Source organism: Barbus barbus (genome assembly GCF_936440315.1).
Source record: "Barbus barbus genome assembly, chromosome: 7".
In the NCBI taxonomy this organism is placed as follows: Eukaryota; Metazoa; Chordata; class Actinopteri; order Cypriniformes; family Cyprinidae; genus Barbus; species Barbus barbus.
In genome coordinates, this window is record NC_136735.1 from 16144509 (window position 1) to 16166605 (window position 22097).

The following is a 22097-nucleotide window of genomic DNA, read 5'->3' on the forward strand; positions in this document are numbered from 1 at the left end:
ATAAAAAGATTATGTGCTCAGCCCTACATCCCTTTAGAGACACCTGGGTATTGATCGCAGCATTCTGTGTTCATAAAATGATGGATTTGTGCCCTACAAATATTCCAATGTAGATCATTATTATAATGCTTTGTAATTCACATACATGCTGCTAGGTAGTATACATTAGGGGGAAAAAGTTAATATTGTACCCATTGGCAATGCATTGTAAATTCTGGCCTAGTCACATTTTTTTCTTCTTTTTTTCATCAGAGAACACATAATTTAAAAAGCTGAGAGGTTTTTATCACCCCATTTTGATGGTTTTGGCACCTGATAAAAATGATCCATGCGCGAGGATAATGGTGACTGACAGCTCATCACGGACAGAAATCGCACCAGGTCACATTTTGTTACCTACACCAGTTCAAAGAACATATATCTCACAACCTGTCACTGGTGTTTGATGCTTGGTTACCAGTTTGATCCTGTTGAAATTGAGGAAATGCATTTAGCTGTTTGGCTTTTCTTCTAAAGTTGTTCAGAGATAAGACTCAAGGTCTCGTTGTTGACAGTGAGATTAGAAAGCTCGGCCATGGTTTCAAGTCTGAGACAGCTAGCCAGTTACTGGCTGACATTAAAGCTTGGCCCAAAGACTTATTTCTGTCTAAACAAGCTGAAAGAAAATTCTATTCAGACTTTCACAGTATTGATTCTTTGTAGCATAGTACTGTCAGAGTGAAATATAAAGCAAGAAACACAGCTCCTACAAGGCAAATCACTAAACCATTTTGGCCTCATTTTATGTTTAAGTTTATGAGATTAAGGACCTGGTGCCACTATATTCTCACTATTGTCAATACTTAAAAAATTCTGTAGGGCATGTAAACAAAATACCTTAATTAAAGAAGTGGAGCAAATTTCAACAAGCTTACACTCATTACTGTCTATCTCACTTTCCTCTCTCACTTCTTTCAGGTTTAGCACTCATGGGATGATATGAAATGCTGCTTTATTCTGTTCACCACCTCTTTTCCACTATTCCTCTTTCTCTAAAATCTCCTCACGCTGTCTGTCTGCTATACGTTTACGGGATGGATCAACAAGGGGGGGAAGAGAGCACGATTTGTAAGTAGAAAATATTGGTTTGCCTCATCGCCTCTGGTTATGTATTGCCCATTCTGGGCTCTTTTTTTGTTCGATTTTCTCTTTTTCCCCCTTTTCCTTTTTTGCCCTCATCTTTTCATGTTTGCACGTCACTTGTACATCACACGTTTGAGAAATTCCAGTGTGCTTAGCTCCAGGCACCCTGGGTGCACATACTTACATAACTTTCTGATGTGTTTTGCAGAGGCAGGCTGATGGGGCAACATTTGAGAAATGTGCCAAGAACCTCAGCACACAACCTTCACCCTTTCAGAAAAGTAGGGTTATGAGCTGAAAGGTAAAAAAAAAAAAAAAAAAAAATAGTTCTTATTGTGAATTATATATTTATGTGGATTTGTGTTATGATGATAGATAACAGGATAATCGCTAAATGTTTAGATGTACTCAATGTAACTGGATTTATTTAAATAACGTAAATTACTAATCAAAATCAACACCATTAGCATAATTTACAATAAATGTTTTGTGCCAAGCAGATAGAGTTGTGCTTTAAAACACTGTCTTTGCCTGCTCCACTAAATGTCCCTTTGGCAGTTTTGAAGCATCCAGCAGTGTGTTTGGATTCAGTTCAGAAGCCCATCTGTCCACTGTGAGCTCTTTCTTAAGTGTCTTAATTATGGTCCAACACTCCTGTGTTATGCTTATAATTTACTCAGAAATCTCTTATGCTCACCAATAAAACTGCAAAACAGAGTAACAACAGTAACATTGTGAAATATTATTAAAATTTTAAATAACTGTTTTCTATTTGAAAATACATATACAATTAATTCCTGTAACGGTAAAGCTGATTTTCCAGCAGCCATTATTCCAGTCTTCAGTGTCACATGATCATTCAGAAATCATTCTAATAAGCTGATTTGCTCCTCAGGAGACATTTCGTATTATTAATAATGCTGAAAACTGCATTGCTTAACATTTCTATGGATTTTTTTCTTAAAGGGATTCTTTATAGAAAGTTTAAATGAACAGCATTTTTTTTTATTTAATATAAAAAAAACTTGTAATATACACTTTTAATCAACTGAATGCATCCTTGCTAAATATAAAAGCATTATTTTCTTTATTTTAAAAACCTTACTGTCCTGAAACTTTTGAATGTTGAGTGATCAGTGTATAATTGATCTATTCTAGTGAACCAATAGAGAACAAAGCCTTTGTTTCTCCAGTCCAATAATCAGTTTCACCTGTAAATAAACACATGCGCCCGCCAATGTTGCTGGGTTCGTTTTACCTCTCCTCCAAATCCCACTTTTCCCCTCCTCAATCAAAACAGAGGCAGCCTGCAGACTGGGAACGAGGGCGAACAATATGTTTTGACCTTAAGTACCGCCCCCCAGCTTGCCTCTTGGCACTCGCCCCGCCCACCCGCCTCTCTCTTTCTTGGCAGAGCCTCCTGAGAATCAATAGCAGAGTGACACAATACAAACGAGCAACGACCGCGCATGCAACACACACACACACACCCACACACACAAGAATGATTTTAGTTTAGGGATGTTTGTTGAAACAGAGTGTCACACAATACAGATATAAGACTCTACGGGCATTAGCTGCGATGAGGCGGCTATGCTTTAATTATTTTCGCCCCGTGTGGCTTTCCATGGCTCAGCGGTCAGCGATGACTATTGTTTACTCAAAAGCGCTTATTAGTCCGGCCTTGGGGGAGCTCGCGTACTTCCCCCGCTCCTGCCGCACTCCATCTACTCTGGCAAAATTGCGTTAATTTACCCAGCGAGAATATTAACTATATTATATCAAATAACTGCCACCGACAATTCGCTAGCCAGAGCCTGACTTCGTTTTAATTGATTTCCTTTCATTCTTTCTGCCCACGTTGATTCGGTTTCCTCTGATACAATGTTTATTAAAAGCATTACATAAAGAAATATATAAATGTATTATTGCTCGTCAGCGCCAAACGCGCATTGTTATTAGAGGAATGAACACCTCATAGACGCAGGAGTTTATTTATTTATTTTTCCCCGCGATGTTGATTTATAGTTTGAATGATCCCTCTAAAACACAGCTGGACCATAATACTGAAATTGTTTTAGCTGGTCCATCTGAATAATTTGCAAAGTGTATTTCTTTCTGCAAATGGAACACTGGAGAGAAGGAAATTAAAATATTTTTAGAGCTAATTTATTTCAAATTTGTTTATTGATTTATTTTAAATGGCTTAACCAACAAAAAATGAGCATAAGAATTTTAAGGGTTTATTTAAAAAAATAATAGAATTAAAAATGGAACAATAGAACAACAGACAGACAAAAGATGAATGGAACAATGGAATGCTAAATAGAATAGATAGATAGATAGATAGATAGATAGATAGATAGATAGATAGATAGATAGATAGATAGATAGATAGATAGATAGATAGATAGAAAATTTAATTCACTTATGTTTTAGGGCCCACAACAGACAGGACAATCGCATAAACTGAACACAAATTATGTGCAAGAAAAAAAAAAAAGATCTGTGAAGAAAAGTTGAAAGTGCTGTGTTTCTGGATCAGACAGTGTATATGAAACATATAGCACGTCATATACATCCTCAGACTCACTCAAACACACACTCCAGACCTACACCCCATGGCCTTAGGGGGAGAAGAGGGGGGTGTGGAGGGGGGCTTTAGTGTAATCACTCTTTCGGGGGTCTGGTGCAGTACATACAGTAGATTGGCTGCACTCTTCTCTCTCAGCCTCCCTCTCTCTTTCCCCAATGGTGGGACGCCTACCAACATTCCCCATCAAAGTCATCCTTTACTCCAGCTGCCAGAGGATGACAGGGGACAAGCTCTTTGTTTCTCTCTTCTTTAAGCACAAGTCTGGGCCAGACACAGTTGCCTGCAGAAAGGGCAAATGGGGATCATCATGAGCTGTACCACACATTTAATTTGATTCGGGCAAAATTAATGCACTTCATGTGCATTCAGTAATGTGTGTAATTCCATTCATCACCAAGTTATGCTTTAATACAGTCGTTTTAAATCCTTATCAGGGGAACCTACAGCACTGCACATTTTCTATGCTTTCAGGATATCAGGATAGTAAACCACTGGTATATATGAAGGTTTAATGATATTTTCTTCCAGAAAAGTGATGATGAAGATGGTTGAAGAGCATGAGCACGAGTGCACAATCCACCAGTTAAATTACTTATTTAAACTTTCTGTGGTTGCACAATAATAAGTTCATGAAGTGCTATTAAAAGTGCAATTATACATGAAACAGGTAAGATTTCTACACCCCAAAAATCATGTCATAGTTTATTATTAATTTGCATCTATTCAAATTTATTTAAATAATACATTTTCAAAATGCATTATACGAATTGCTTAGAATCAGCATAAATTCAGTTTAATTGTACTATACAGAATTCTTTTGTAATGTTTCAGTTATGTATGTCTGACAAATATGCATTACATTAAATGTATTAATTTATATTTATATAATATAATTTATATATATTTATATTAACTGTGTAATCTAAATGGAAATTCTATATGCAATTTGAATACATAAATCTTAAATTTGGGCCTAAAAATATCTCTTTTATTCCAGTATAATTCTCCTAAAAAAAAAAAAAAGATTGTCTTTGCTGGAACAATGTACTTCCATATTCCGGTTGATTAGGGTCCCTATCACCCTGTTTTTTGTTTGTTTGCTTTAATTTTGTATTTAAATGATTAATTTGGATTTGAATCTGCCTATCAACATTTTCTTAAAGCTGCAGTCCGTACATTTTTTGGGTTAAAATGATCCAAAATCAGTATTTGTGCAAGTACATAACCAGCCAGTGTTCAAAACTATCACCTTGCTTTAGCCCGATTCACAGTGGTTAGCTTTTAATAATGTTTTCTAATCTGAGTGGTACGGGTAGGTTTTCGCGGGAAATTTGAGCATGGCACTGCGTCATTACGTCACGTCTGTAAACATAAAGAAGTTGTCCCGGCTACTATGCTATCGCATGTGAGGATCCTGCAGGTGGCGGATCGTTTAGAGCCTTTTCTCACAGTAGCTGGAATAATTAAATTTATAATTTTGATGGCGGACTGTAATCCAGAAAGGATTGTGTGTTTATGAAACAACGTCAATGAAATTAAATTATATTCCGGTTTTAAATCTGATTACAGATAGCCTGGGATTACACAAGATTTGTATTTTAAAGACAACCAGTTCGATGGGAGCATAGCTTGCTTTTTGGGTTAGAAGAATTTCTTAATATGAAATTCGAATGGTATGACAATTAGAGATTAAACTGTACAGGAACTGAAATCTACTCGCTAATACACACTATACTCATTGTCAATGCTGATGTTGTTAGCATTAATAATTTGAGAATAAAGTATAACAATAATAATAATTTGCACGGGTTGATGTAATATGAGCTCACCGATCTTTAGATTTAATCACCATTGGTAGCGCGATTTATGGTAATGCTTTTTTCCTCAGTTGGTCAGAACAAACGTGGCAGACTTGTTACTTACTTGTTCAGATGACAATATACTGTCAAAATTCTTATTTGGGTCATATATTCCAATACGTAAAATAGAATCTGTGATTCCTAAGTTCAGTATACACCGGTGCAGTGACTGACACACATCTTTTGACTCCTCAAAGCATTAGATTCATCCACGCTGGAGCCGTGGGTCGAGCACAACCCACGCAAGGAAGATAATTCCGCACAGAGCTGCAAGTTTTAAAACAGAGATGGCGACAAAGTGGCAAAACTTACGGACTGCAGCTTTAAGTAACTGTAATTTAATGACACACTTTTTTCAGTAACTGTAAATAGTTACTCCCCAACACTGTCCATCAAATTTATATAAATGTGAAGTCATTTAACAATACCCTAGTGCTAAAATATGGATGGCATCATATTTACTGATGCTCTGAGTGTCACAGCTTAATGTCGCTAAAGAGGAAGCCAATGCAGGGAAGTGAGCAGTTGCGGGGCCCATCTCTTGCCATTAGGTTTAGCTGTTCTCTGAGGGCTGTCAACAGAAGGTGCGTTGAGCTGCCAAGCCTCTCTCTGACTGCTCACTCGCCCGCAGCACGCCCCAAGCTCCTCTTTGACTCAAAGTGCTCATTTCTCTTCTGTTCCCTTCATTCTTGTGTTCCACTAACACAGAGTGGGGCTGCCTCTCATTCTGTGTCACCGAGCGTGTGACACGGAGGGTGTGTGTGTGTGCATGTGTTTGTGGGGTTGGCATCAATAAGAAGACGAGTATGTGATGCATTTGTGTATCATGTGATGTAAATCACTGAACACTTTTCACGTTCCTGTGGAGCTTCAAGCAATGCGAGTGTTCTCTGCGTGAATACGACCATGAACTGCATGATAAGTGCTCAATGAAAGTACACACACAATACCTTGAGTTCTATGCATTAATCAGATGGTGGGAAGCACTTTATCGCAAATTGTGAAGGTTAACATTTGGAAAGTAGATCGATGACAGACCCTTTGACCTTTTTTGTCTGGATCCATTAAACAAAAAAAGCATAAAAAGCAATTCCTAAAAATTACTTTATTACACCTTTTGTCTGATGACAAATTGTTCTGTTCTGTACTGTTATGTACTGTTTCAACTGAAATTAATTTAGATATTTCTGTCCTGATTGAGCTGGTCTAATTGTCTGGAGATATAATGTCTCATTAAATTATGAAGATAATTTGTGGAGCATTCTCGCATGATCTTATATGACCAAAGGGCACCCATCCAATACAATATTCAAAGACAGTTTAACGAACTGTATGTTCTTTGATTAAAAAAACAAAAACAATACTTATTGAAGTTGATTGAATTATTGATCTTGATTGTATGTTTTTCAGTTCATATTTAAGTTGGACTGTTTTAATATATTAATAATACCATCAATAATAATTATATTAACCCTGAAATTATTTTAATAATTAAATCTCACCTCTCTTATATTATTTCTTGTAGAATAAAAAATTATTTAAATCATTTTTAAGTCATAAATAATTTCAATATTTGAAAAAACAAAACAAAACAAAAAAAAAACGTCCATCAAATCAAGTATAATAGGTAACTATTTTGTTGTCGTGACAAGAAAAAAGAAAATCATAACAGGAAGAATGGGTCTTTTCTAATTTTTTATGAAACAAAAGGTCAGATGGAGTGACCCTAAAAGATTTATTTAAATATAATATATTTAAATATAAATCATGATCAGGTTTATTAAATTAAAGTGCAAGTGCAAGGAAAGCATTTTAGTTACACCACTTGACATTTTTCAAATGTTAATTGACCAAAATATAATAGATAATGTATAAACAATTTTTAAAATTTGAAACCAACACCAATGCAAAGATCATTTTATTTTTATTATTAGTTTATTTATTTAGTTTTATTGTTATTATTATTTGTTTTTTTAAAGATTCCTCCCTTTTATTACTTTATTCTCAATAATATAAGACATCATAATATTTCAACAATGCTGAGAGGATTTTCCAATATTTTCCAAATGATAATAGGCCCTGTGTAATCTGGTAAATGCCCATAATCTTTGTGTTTATTCTTCATGCTGGCCACTGTCCTCTGAGCCCTGGCATGTCTGGCTGCCTGCCACAGGGTCAGCCCACTCAAGTGGAATTTAAAGGGGACCCTTTGAACTTAATAGGTTTTGACTGGCATGTGTTACATGCTTCAGTGCACCATTGATTGATCGCTTGTTTGCTAAATCACTGCTGGTTTCCTCTGTTTGGCAGACTGGTTACACAAGTGTGGTCACTTTAGCTCAGAGATTATAAGAAAGAGAAAAGGTGTTTTTTGGGATAGACTGAATGTTAAAACAAAATAGCATTTAATAATCAAACATTTAGGGAATGATTTCAGATCTAGAAAATAGAATTTAAAAAGACAGAAAATATGTGGATGGACTGTTGATGGATTCTCAATGGAGCAGCTTTATATCTGATCAATGCTTTGGAGCATCTACACTTGCTATGCCCCTCCTTTCTAGCCTCTCTCTCAGGTGTTTTTTTATAGCTGAAGACGGGAGGGAGGTGCTGAGAGGTCACCTCTAAGGATGAATGCGGTACAGTTAACCACAGAGGCTTCACTGTATGACACATTCCTCCTTATCTTCCATTGAGTGAGATATACACCTCTTCAGTACCAGGCCTTTTATCTGTGGGAGCTCACTGGGAAGCTAAGGTGAAGCCTGTGATTTTAAAACATTTGATACAGAATAGAAATATGGTATCTGTATATTAAAAAATAACATTTTAAATAAACAGAAAGAAAGAAATGAATGCTTTTATTCAACAAGGTTTCATTACATTTATCAAAGGTGACAGTAATGAAAGACTTGTATTGCAAATAAATCCTATTCATCAAAGAATCCTTTAAAAATGTATCACAGCTTCAAAAAAATATCAAGAAGCACAACTGTTTAAAATTGATAAATGTAAGAAATGTTTCTTGAGCAGTAAATTAGCATATTAGAATGATTTCTGAAGGTTCATGTGACACTGAAGACTAATTGGCTGCTGAAAATTCAGATTTTCCATCTGAGAAATAAACTATATTTTAAAATATATTCAAGTAGAAAACAGTTTTCTTTAAATTGTAATAATATTTCACAATATTACTGGTTTTATTATATTTTGATCAAATAAATGCAGCCTTGGTGAGCATTAAAGACATTTAAATCAATCAATCAAACACCAACCCTAAACTTATAAACAATATTGTTCAGCAGAATGCATGAAGTAAAGTTTATATAGTGTATTTTCCACATCAGCAAACTTTATTTAACCAAATAATTAAAATGTGATAAAGAAGAACAGAATATAAATTAATAATAATAATATTTATCATCATTAATAAATTATTAAATACACAATAAATCAATAAGCAATCTTAAATTAATTAATAGTATTATTCATTCAAGTAGTCAAATTTGGACTCAATAGGTTAGCTTCTAACAAGATGCATTCACACTTGAAACTCGGAAAAGAGGATGCTAACTTTGTTAGGTTATCATTCTGTAATCGTACATATGTGAATTCAATCACAGAGCACGTTTAATTTCCTCCATTGCTGCAAATCTTTGCTTCTGCTCAAAGCTCTGGGTATTTCTTTTTGCCATGGGAAACTATCTAAAGTAAACAGTGTCTAAGTTGATTTGAGAGATTCACTCCTCCCTATGAACATTAGTTGAAACATGTTGATCTTGTATTGATTTGTGTTCCCCCGGACAATTGCATAGCCAGTAGTCCAAAACACAGAGATGCTCGACACAGCGGTGAGAGCAACAGCATGGCTACCACTGGGGTTAATTGTCTAATTAAATTGACTAAACAAGCATATGAATTGGGACTCAGCACCCCACCCATGCCTCATTGACCCATAGAAGTGCATTAAACCAGAGATTGGCATCAAGTGTGCATCATGTTGAGGCCAGAATATTAGAAAATAAGAGAATCATAGCTTTTAGGATGTTAACAGATCTTGTTTTTAGTTTCCACAGGTTTGCGATGTCTGTTTCTTATTCCTTTTATCTAATCTAACAATTTTTTCTCTTTCCTTGTCTTGAGTGTTGGGAAGCCATAATGAACTCTCAAGCACTGCTGGATGGTCGATCCATTAGAGACGGTGAGGTTGAGATGAATCACCTTATCCAACCTGCCTACCCCTAAAGAGCAGCCAGGGAGATCCATCACACTCAGCACAGGGGGAGCGTCACGGATCAGAACCGGCACTGGAACACCATGATGCTATACTTTGGAGAACAGCACAAAACACTTCTAAGGATTCTGAGCATTTGAAGTATTCAAAGCATCTGGTTATGCTACGATCAGAAGTTTAATGCAATGCAAGCTGCAGGAAGAACCTCTAAAGCTTTTTGATAAACTGTTTCCAGCAGGTCGCTACAAACGGATTGTGAGTTGAACATTAGTTGAATGTAAACATGAAAACATCACTGAATATCCTATAGAAAACAATGTGTATGCTGCCACACTGGAAACATTATCAGTCATTTAAGCAGTTAGAGTACTTTCATCACGCAGTCTCTAAGCCATTGATGTGTATATCTACAGTTTGTGCTCCAGGTTGCTAAGCAACAATAATGATAGTGACCTTTGGAAATATCACCGGGATATGCTCCCCCTGGTTTGAAGACCATGAGCACCCAGTTCTCAGAGATGAACTTATGTGGCAGACTTTTTGATAATACATTACTAAATACAAAATGCTCATGTATGGAGAAATGTATAGCCTAAACTGTTACTAGCACACATGAACAAATATATTAGTAGAAATATAAATTATTTTAGCAGTAATTAAAAAAAAAAAAAAAATTTCATTACTTTCTTATATGTTCAAAAGTTCAAAAGGGGTCAGTTAGGTTTTTTTTTTTTTTTTTAAATAAATTAATACTTTGTTTACCCTTATGTCGTTCCAAACCTGTATGAGTTACTTTCTTATGCTGAACATAAAATAAGATATTTTGAAGATGCTAGTAATCAAACAGTTGATGGTCCCATTGACATTTACTCTGACCATAGTATTTCTTTCCCTACTATAGAAGTCAAAGGGGACCAACAACTGTTTGGTTCTTCAAATGTCTTCTTTTGTTTTCAACATAAGAAAGAAACTTATAGCTGTGATAACATCATTTTTGGGTGAACTAGTCCTTTATAAGCATGCATTATATTGAAAATTATATATTATATACTCCAAAATTAACACTGAAGATATTCATGTTGCAAATAAATGCTGTTCTTTTGAACTTTTGAACTATTCATCAAAGAATGAATCGTTTCAACAAAAATATTAAGCAGCTGTTATTAACATTGATCTTAATAAGAAATGCAAATCAACATATTAGAATGATTTCTGAAGGATCATGTTACACTGAATACTGGAGTAGGCCTAATAGCTGCTGAAAAATCAGCTTTGACATCACAGATATAAATTACATTTTAAAACATATTTAAAAAGAAAACAGTTGTTTTAAATTTTAATAATATTTCACAATAATGCTGTTTTTACAGCAAAGTAAATTAAGTAAATGCAGCCTTTGTGAGCATAAGAGACTGCTTATAAACATTAATGTACATTTCCACCTATTTATTCCCTGCTCTGTTAAATCTTTTCTCTTACAAATGAATAGTGCATCAAAATCAAAGTGAAAAAAGCCCATGATGTGTATATTCCTCTGGGTAAGCTTCAAGAGCAGGTTAACCTCCTTTATGTTCCTCAACCCATTGTAACACTGTCCCTACAGTAGTAGGTCTTATTGTTATTCTCCAGCATAGGTATATCTGATAGGAACAACCATAAACATTTTCATGACTGTTTGCTTTTTTGTCTCTGGAGGGCAATACACGGGGGTTTTGAATAAAAAAAATCATGATATCACTGAGTTGTTCAGGGTATGTCTGCTTGTGAAAATAGACAAATATGTGAGTAAACACAGGAATGAATTAGATCACATGAGTTTTGTTTACTTTCACTCCCTTCACATAGGACTGTTACTGTGTGCTGAGAATGACTGATATCACATAATGTATCTTTGCTATCAGCTTGAGAGCATTTTAAGCTAGAATGACAGGCCAGCGGTACAAAGAAGTGTTTAGCTCTAAAACAGAGCCTAGACGATTGTGTTCCTAACCATTTATGCGAATGGCAAACTTGTGTTTCTCTTTTCCTCTTTGGGAAATCCAGTGACATGCAGCCTCGGTTGTATATCTCTATTCATAATTGATGGCCTGAGCCCAGACTAACACTTCAGCCCACTACACATGTAATACAGATTCAATCCATGTCTTGGATCCTACACCATGTCTACACTGAAACACCAAAAACAAGATCCGCCTGTCTGTGGACTATAATGCGCTGTTACGTATAGAAGTTTAATACATCCCTATGTAGAATTCAACCAAAATCTCCATTCGTCTCTTTTATTCCAGCAAGACCAAGGTAGAACAGTGTTCAGGCTGACAAAGCCAGCCTCAAAACCTTTTCTGACATTCAAAACGTCCATCAGAGTACAAGACAGCTTGATTTTGAAAGGACAGAGGATGTGGTCCACTACATGTTTGTTGGTCCCCAGGCTCTGGGAACAGTTCAGCAAGGACAGACCTCTTACCCTCTGTTCCCATAGCAACAAAGGCCTTGTCATCCCTAGTCGAGTGGATGTCACTGTCCTTCTCTAACTCCATAATGGGTTTGACCTCTGATCTCTGTCTTTCACTGCTCAGAGGACGTGACACACTCCCCAAGTGTGAAAACACAGACTTGGCCAACTGCGCCGTATGCCAAATCAGCCACACCTCCTGTAGTAAGGGTTAAAGCACACTTAGCACAGTCAAATACTAAGTATTTAAAAGTAGCTTCATGAATATCAGTATGTTCAGGTATTTAAACCGTTTGAACTTTGTTATACTTATCTGAACTTATCTTGCTTAACTCTTTGAACCCTCATGCTGTTCTGAAAATCCTTTACCTAATTAGTTGTTCCCTGTCAAAAATGGCTGGCCTTTTAAAAATTGCTCGCTACTATAACCAAATATTGGATACAATCATCTTGTCATCTTCTATTCTTTCAATTAGCATAGGTTTTGCATTTAGTTTTGGAACTGACAGCTTTTGTAACTCAGTTTTGAGTGAAAAAAAGCATTATGTGGATAACTTTGGCAATGTTCACTCAAAACCTGACGAGCATAAGGTCTCTTTGGGAAGTCCAACACACCCCACCTCCCCTCAAATATATCCTCAGTTACTCATTCTCATTTGGTATCTATAAGACTTTGGTTCATCTTCAGAGCACAAATGAAGATATTTTTAAGATATTAATGAAGTCTTGAGATATTTCTATCCCTACATTAAAAGCCACCAAAACTTTCAAACTTATAAAGAAAACGTAAAAGTAATCCATATGAATCGAGCGGTTTAATCCAAGATTTATGAAGAGACATGATTGTCTTATAAAATTAAGTATGTTTTTTAGGCATTGACACATGCTGTATTCCATTAACCTCGGAAGTCAGGTGTCGCAGCTCGGAAAAACATCATATGGACCGTGTTCCAATAGAGAAGTCGGAAAATGAAGATTGACGCATCCATTGTTAGCAATATCAGTTAATTAAAAACGCATATAAAGTGGTACAAACAATAAACAATATATTATTCAATATATAACTAATAAACAATATATTACTACTGTTTCTCTTCTGTAGATGCACTGAGCAGCCATATTGGATTCTGAAGTTAGAGTTGTTGTGATTCCTCCGAGACGCCGATTCAGAAACTTGGACTTGGGAGGGTGTTCCGGTTAAAAGTTCCAACTGGGAATTCTGAATTTCTAACTTTCGAGTACAAATGGAACACACCAATAGAGCACATCAATTGTGGTAAATGGAGAATATATCACAGCTTACAGGAAATGTTCACAGAATTGGCTAACATTCTATCTCAATGTTCTGAATAAAACATGCTTGCAGAAATGTAACTAAAATGTTCTTTTAACATTCAACTCAACACATTCAGAAAAAAAACTAAACAATGTTTTGAATGTTCCCATAACTCTCAGAAATAAAAGTAGGAAAACTACAAATAGCAAAAAATTATTAGCTAGGTGTAATGCTATTGTTTAAGGCATATTTACCATCGCTATTCAATCATGAAAGGACTAACTGTAAGCTAGTAAGTCAATATGCTGTCATTGAAGAAGGAAATAGTTGGGAATGTCATGGTCAATGAGAAACCTGTTAAGGTCAAGGGTGCTATTAAGATGTATTAATTTTCTATTGGCAGAGAAAGAGCAGATTTCTGAACCGCACAGTTGAGCACAAGGAGCTCAGGGAAATTAGTGCCTGTTGAGGGCACTCAGTCTACTAAGTTATGTAACACAGCTGTCTTGTACTGGCTTTATATACTCATGCCTCCTCAGGTAGGCAGTTTGGTTCTGCTTGTTGCTGTCTTTCAAAATCAGCAGTCCTTTGATTGAGACTGAGAACCTTTTCAACTTCTATCTATCTATCTATCTATCTATCTATCTATCTATCTATCTATCTATCTATCTATCTATCTATCTATCTATCTATCTATCTATCTATCTATCTGTCTATCTGTCTATCTGTCTGTCTGTCTGTCTGTCTATGTTGTGCATATATGGTGGTGAAGTATGAGGAGTCTGTGTGCTTGCATAGGCTACTGATGAAGATAAAGCGTGGCCCCCTTTGTACATATTGAGAAGGATGGCCTCAGTTCCAGCGGACAGCCTCTCACATCTGTTAGTCTCTGCCTTTCTTATTGTATTTGATATAAGCCTCTCTGATGCTCCATATAATGAATGTGTGTGAATCACATCCAAACACTGGGATTCACCTTTGAGGCATAGAGCTGTACGTGCATATCGATCTCTTATCGTTTCCTTCAACCCAACAGCTTCTACTGACTGTGAAGTGCTCTCTTAAAAAATCCCCAAGTGATCTGTAGAGTGATTACATGTATGATATGTGTATGAAAGAGAGAGAGAGCACGAAAAGAAAAACAAAGCAAACAAAGCAACACACTATATGCTGCTAGGTCAGAATTTCAGATGTTTTTTTTTCTTTATGTGCACATAGAAAAAAAAAATGAAAAGAAGTGAGCTTGTGGCAATGGACATGAATCCACGCTTAAATGGGCTTAAATTCTACCTTTAGTACATAAACAGTTAATTCATTGCTCCTTTTCAACACATTAGCCTTAAATAATACAATTTTCTGTTAAATTTAAATAAAATTTGGTTTTATTTGTCCTTTTTTATGGTTTGCACTGCCAAAGAAAATAATATGTAAAAAATTATCACTTTTACCTTAACATCAGTGGTGCTCTGATGGCATGCTGCTGTTTTTCTGTTAGATAAAGGTGGTGAGCTGACCTGAAGTTAGTGTTTGAAGTCCATTTTGCAGGGGCCCCATTTCATTATTTTATGTGTCACTTAGGCCTACTGTCCCTCCAGCCTTTCAAATGTCTGTATCCCCAAGTATACAGAAACCACTTAAGGGTTACAACACGGAAACAAATAATGAACTAGGGGAAAGGCTGGAAAAGATATATGACCAGGACTTAACATATTGAGACGTTAACGTTTAGTTACACTTCCTTTGATGATTTTCTGCAACAATTAAAGACTTATAGCCCCATCTAGCGAACTGTTACGGAACAGCACAGGCATTTAGTGTTGGATGGAATGTTTGACAGCGGAACAATGGTTGTAGAAAGCGCCACATGTGACCGTTTGTATAATGAGACACTTATATTTATATATTAATGTTTAACTTTAAGGGAGATTCTTGAAAACGTAAACATGACTCAAACAAGGGATCAAACATATAGGCATAATAAAAATGCAGACATGTACTCGCACTGAAAGAGATTGTCATCCGTTTTCATGTATTCTATAAACTTTTATATACAGTCTCGATTACAACGCAATAAAAAAAGCAACCTGCACGCGCGATTTAGCCTACAATGACGCCACGCTGCGGTGCGCGCCAAACTTTCACGCCAGTCTCATCTCATGGCCTTCTGACCTTTGTTTTTGAGTACTGTTGAGTGGCAAAAACAGGAAAGTAGTCTATTGAATTAAGCCTACTGGAAAAAAAGGTAAGAAAAACAAAGAGCAGAAAGCACTGACCTCTTCTTTTCTAATTTGTTTAGGACTTGATTTTCTTTTTAGTAAATGGTTCTTTCCAAGATAGTTTCACAGTTTAGTCTACTTGGGTAGCCTATCTATCTATCTATCTGTAGCACATACTAACTTTTAACGAAAAAAACCTGGTTTGAGTTAAATTTTAAAAAAATGACAGCTTGTTGGGGGTAAGCAGTGAAAGAGAAGGGGAAATGGCAAGCATGTATAAATGAGAGAGAAGGTGGCGCACTTTTTAGAAATTAGCCGTCAGCGAGCACAAAGAACATGCACCTTTCATATTTTAATCAGTGTCTTTCATTCTATCTGCTGGAAAACAATCTGTGATCAGGAGGAAAATAACCAAAAGAGAGAAGAGGTACTGCTATATGACAAAAGTGCTACTTTGATACGTGCGGCTTCTCCTCTCGTTAAGGTGTTAAATGTAACTGATAAGATAGAATAAGAAAATAGATGCGGAGAGGGCTGTCGTCTTTTAAGTGCTGAGAGAGGTGTCAGGTTGAAACACAAGCCACTTGCCTCATTCTGTCTTTTCCATTGTTTCCTTTTCCATAATATGAATATTGAAGATCATATGTGGAGATAGTCTCTATGTATTACAGTTGTGCACACATAACAGATTATTGACTTTTTTTTATCTTATTATTATCTTTTTTTTTCTTTTTTTAAGAAGTGTATACATTTAGGAGTGGTCAAATAAACTATTTTGACCATGAATTACTAATAGGAAATTCAAAATAAACTGGCATTATGTTTTATTATGACAGAAACAAGGCACTTTGGTGTTGGAAAGCTAAGAATTCTGGTCTAACTTAAATCAGTTTTCAGTTTGGATCATTTGAAATAAAGACAATTAAATGTTAAATCAAATCTTTTTAAAATAACAACCATTATCTATATATACATATAATTTACATACACATCATTTTTACATTCAAAAGAACTTGGTTCTAATGCCAGATGTTCCCACTGTGGCTATATCTTCAGTTCTCTCGTCTCTTTCCGTCTTCATTTTAAAATAAAAAAACATTTGCAGCTTTCACTCGGCACAAGTTTATTTTTACATCCATAGAAGCATTTTAAAACCATCCATCCATGTCAGAGCAGTATAATGTATATGTGTGCTAGAGAGTGAGTGAAGGAGAGAGAGATGGGAAGAAACTGAGAGGGTGCGAGTATGTTCACTTTGGATTTGGAGGTGCAAATGTATCAAAAAAGGGAGACTAGAGGAATCAGCAGTCTGTAGCGAAGATTGTTGTGGCAGCCTCGGAAAATGAGATCACTTGAGTGCTTTCTCAAACATTTCTACCCGCCACCATCAATGTGTCATCTGCCTCCATCTGCGCCTCATGACCTACATAGAGACACTTCTGGTTGATGCTTACATTTGAGGCATTGTCCTGTGCACTACAACTACTGTAATCGTGAGCTAAGTGACAGCACAGTCTAAGAGGCTTATGGGCTGAGCTAACAAATCTGGTCCTGAAGTGGTTTCTTTCTTGGTTTTTTTTTTAGAAAGGGAAAACATTAGACATTACTCATATAGATACATATATATAGAGTGACCTCAAAAAGTATCTGGACACTGTGAAATGATCAATTGTAACATATTCTGATCACCAGAAACGGCAGCAGTCAGCAACGCTTGCAAAGCATTGAAACGAGAAAACAAGTAACAAACTTCTGAAGACTAAAGGTAAAGTAAAACTTAAATGGCATTATGTTGCCATTTTTTTTTTTGCAAGCTATGTATAAAATTTAATTAAACACCATCATTTTAGGTCTGATGAATTAAGCTATAAAAACTGTTTATTATCATCACACATCTGTTTTCATGCGCAGTGGTAATTTCATCTTGATAATGCTGGCAGAAATAAAAGCACAGACAAAACACATTTCACAACAAACTAAGGATTTAAATCAAATTATTCAAATTGAAAAAAAGTAGTTAACCTTTAACATGTTACACGAACATTCAAAAGTTTTATAGAAGTCAATGCCTTTATTCAGCAAAGATGCATTGTTCATAAAAACTAATTAAAACTAATTAAAATAAATGCTGTTGTTTTGAAATCTCTATTCATTAAAGTATGCTAATAACATGTGTCATGGTTTCCAATATTAAGCAGAACAACATTTTAACATTGATAATAAGAAAGGTTATGCACCAAATTGCAAAATTGCGTATCAGAATGAGTTCTGAAGGATCATATGAAACTGAAGACTAATCAGCTTTGTCATCACAGGAATAAATTACATTTTACACCATGTTCAAAAAGAAAACTGTTGTTTTAAATTGTAATACTATTCCACAATATTACTGTTGTTACCGTTTTTTTTTTTTTTTTAGTAAATGCAGCATTAGAGACTTTATCAAAAACATTGCAAAAATCTGTTCAACCACAAACGTTTGAACAGCAGTGTACATTCATTCAAACAAATGAAAGAGTCCTACTTTTAAATCTTCATCAACCACTGCGTTCTGATTTAGAATGGTGAGCAAAGAGCTCTTGTTTTATACTCCGTTTACTTTTTCTATTTTGCCTACGACCTAATGAAGCAGCACAGTGTAAGCTGTGTATATTCAATACAAGAAATGGTGTATAAATGAATATTAAAGCAATATTCACTGCTGGAGGAACATTTTTTTGTCCTCCTTTGATTTTATTCTCCTTGTCTACCTTTAGCAGCTTCTCCCAAGGCCAAAAGTACTGCTTTTACATATATTACCTTTTGATTAATGGAGTTGTATTCATTATTCTGCCCTTGTGCTAATTAGGACAACTCACCCATAATGATATACAGTAGGAATAATACTTGCCCACTGGGCATGAGAGTGTATCAACTTCCTGGTGCACGCTTGATACCTGCTTCTGTACATCTTGTCTACTTCTTTAGTTAAGGTCAGAGGATGGAGATTTAGATAGACATGTGGTTATACTAAAAGTAAAAAAAAAATAATTATAATTATAATAGCTTCCTGTATGTTCTGTTACACTACTGATAAACACGAAGGCAATAATAATTTCAATTTCTGATATTCTGATATTTTCAATTGTTTGGGGCTTACACAATTCCTTTGCTTCAGAACTACTAATTTTAAAGAGACAGTTCACCCAAAACACCCAATTCATATCATTTAAAACTTGTTAGACTTCCTTTTATAAAAGAAAGTATTTTGCAAAATGTTTCAGTATCTCAAAAGTCAGTGGTAACTGTTCAGATACCAGCATTCTTCAAAATATGACAGTAAATTAAGAAAGAATTAGAATTTTTGAGCTAGAGGTTTTCCTTTAATTTTCTAATTGTAGGCTGGATCTCAGAATCCAAAACTATGGGTCACTTTAATTTGAAGACCTTATAAAGGTCACAACATGTTAAAAAGATACCAGAAAAGAATGAGATGGAAAAAGAGGGCAAAGGGTGAGGGAAAGCTTGTACTTGACCCATCAGACTAGTTTTATTTTTTCATCCTAATGTACATAGACTTTCCCCATTTTGCACATATAACCACAGATTTGAACGTTGATGGTAAATGACTATGGATGCGTCTCAATCAACTCCTTAGCCCCTGTGATCATAAATCAGCATATCATGTACACAAATCCAGGTACTGGCTCACTACACATTAGAACAGTGATTGCTCAATTTCCGGTGACATGACTACATTCAACGTCAACGTACAGCATTGAAGCATGTTAATCACAGACAGGATCAATGTTTCTTTATATTATTTTTATGTTTTTTAAACACACTGTTCTGTTACAAACTCTTACAATATTTTAGCATAGCATAATATTACTCATAGATTTTAATTAGATGTGTTCACTACCTGCCTCGTGATGTGCTTATGTTGACATATAATAATAATAATAATAAAAGGTTTTGCAGTGCATTGTGTTTTTTTGGATTAGAAGGATTTTGCGATTGAGACGGCCAACTCCCTGATAAGTGCACTGACTGCTGAATTTGGGGAGCAGAGAGATGCACCATACAGCCCAGTTTCACAGGAAGGGCACTAAGCCAGGATTAAGCCATAGTTCAATTAGGATATTTTGTCATTTTGTTTTATAAACATGCTTAAAGGAAAACATTACTGGTGTGCATCTTGAGACAAAACAATGGCACTGATATATTTAAAGATCAGTCAGTGTAACTTTATTTCAGTTGAAACGGCTAAGACTTACATTTTAGTTTAGGACTAGGCTTAAGCCTTGTTTGTGAAACCAGGGATATATGTTCAAAAAGAAACTAATGCCAGCAGAGGACGACACCTGCAGGACGAATAAACTCACCTGCTGCCATTTCCCAATCATGCTTGTGAGGATGAGATTGAACTTCTTTTACAGTTTTTCCATTTAAAATCAACTTTTCATCATCAGGGTAATTAAGCAAACTCTCTTTTTTGAAGTCTTGAATGTTTAATCCGTGATTCTTTTAAATTTTTTTGCAAGTACCAAATTCCACTCTGGGGCAGCATCACATGCACATTTCCTCCTCAGTTCCTCCTCATCTCTCCCTTGCTTCTGTACTTGTGCTTTCAAGAGTTCAGTTCAAGGTGAAAGTAAGAGAATTCAGGCGGGATCAGGGGACCAAGCATACGATTACACAATTATGAGCCAAGTGGTTTCCTTGCCAAACACATCCCTAAAGATCTCAATGCGAGAGAAATCCTTGCTTTTGAACTATTCTCTTGCCTCTAAAGATAACATAACCTTAGCTGGAGATTTCTGTCATGGGAAGGATGGCATGAACTTTTTTTCTTTTCTTTTTTTTTTTGTCAGAATCTCAAGCTTCACTTTTCCTTTTGGCTGTGGTGTCTGCTTAACATTGGGCTTTGGCAACATGACAGAGAGAAGAAACAGCGAGTGTCACCGTTGACATATTCCCCATCCCTTTTTTCGCTTGTCAGACTCTCTTTTCTGGACACCAGATTGATTGTGACAGCCGTATATTGGGGATATTTCATATGAAAGAGAATTTGCCAATGAAATGTTAATGAGTTGGAATTTTTTTTTTTTTTTTTTTTTTTTACGAGCTGCTTTTTTATTACAGGCCAGCAGTTTTGAACATTTTTCAAAGTAACACACCCAAATTCCACTGTTTGCAATGAATTAATAATAGCCGCCATGTCACTGAAGTCTCACACATTCTTTAATCAGTGTGCATGAAACAGAAGCTTCTTGAAAGGTATTCTTTTTTTTCTCAGCATCGTAACAATTAGAAACTTAGTTAGTATCAACTGTGCCCTCATAAATCGATGTGTGGCCCCCTGGTCTGCTGGCTTCTCTGTGGTCCTGCATTTATGACTTAATATTAGTTTCATGAGGCTCAGAATGACACAAACAAAGCTTAATACTTCTTAGAAATAAAGAAGAAATAATCATTTAATTTAAAATTAAAACTAAGATTGATAAAGCTTCAGAGTCTCTTTGGACTTGACTGCTAGCAGTTTGTTGCTTTATTTCAGAGGAAAATTGATAAAGTATATTAATGTGAATCACACTATGGGTCCTCGCTGAAATCAAGCAAGCAGTGCACTCTGAAGTCATCTTGTAAAGCTTTAGAAATCATGATAAACCTTTCAAACCAAATCTGTTCAAGTCCTGTTTTATATAGTTAACAGCTGAATGCACTAAATGAGTGTGACCACAGAGCACAAATCACACTTTAACACTTTTAAAAAAAATAAAAATTGTATAATCATTTATTCACCCTAATGTTGTTCCAGACCTTTATGCGTTTGATCATTCTGTGGAACAGTTTTTGCAAATTGTCTCTGTTTCAGAGACAGTCAGTGTTGTTTTGGACCACAGTGACCCCCAAAACAGTTCTTCAAAATACCTTCTCTTGTGAACACATTCATACAAGTTTGGAACAACGTAAGATTGATGAAGGCTTATTTTTGAGAGAACTATCCCTTTAAATCCATTTTCTAACACACACTGCATTGATCAATTAAACACATCAACCTAATCCAGAACCCAAAACTATGATTCTATGCTTTATACATATCAGATTGTCTCATTCCTATTTATTTCACATCATAATGTTCTTAAAAATAGTACATTGCACTGAACAAACAATTCCCAAAAGAGAGATGAGATACTTAATGTCAAAACACAGTTACAAGAAAGGTACATGCAAACACAGAGCTAAAGAGGCTCTAAGAGTTATATTTGTTTTGAGTGGTTTAAACCACATTTGGAAACTTGAATGCTCTCTTGACTGATTTGTGATATCCTTTTCTTTCCGGTTCGAAGCACATAC